Here is a 254-nt window from a genome sequence, read left to right as displayed (position 1 = left end):
CTGAATAAAACCGAATTAAATCAATTAAGTAAGGGTAAACATGGTCCAAAACATTTGAGATGTGTCCGCTTCAACCAAGTTAAGAGGAGGTCGAAAACATATAATAAGAACAAATTCAACCACACTGAACTTAGTGTAAATGCTCATGCATTCAAATGTATTCAAAGAACAGCCCAGGACTGCCAACTCACCTGTCCATCACCTCACCTGTTATGTGCAGCAAAATATTGGAAGACCTACCACAAAAATTGTTT

This window comes from Xyrauchen texanus, chromosome 12, assembly GCF_025860055.1.
Source record: "Xyrauchen texanus isolate HMW12.3.18 chromosome 12, RBS_HiC_50CHRs, whole genome shotgun sequence".
Classification (NCBI taxonomy): Eukaryota; Metazoa; Chordata; class Actinopteri; order Cypriniformes; family Catostomidae; genus Xyrauchen; species Xyrauchen texanus.
Note: the sequence above shows the minus strand (reverse complement) of the source record.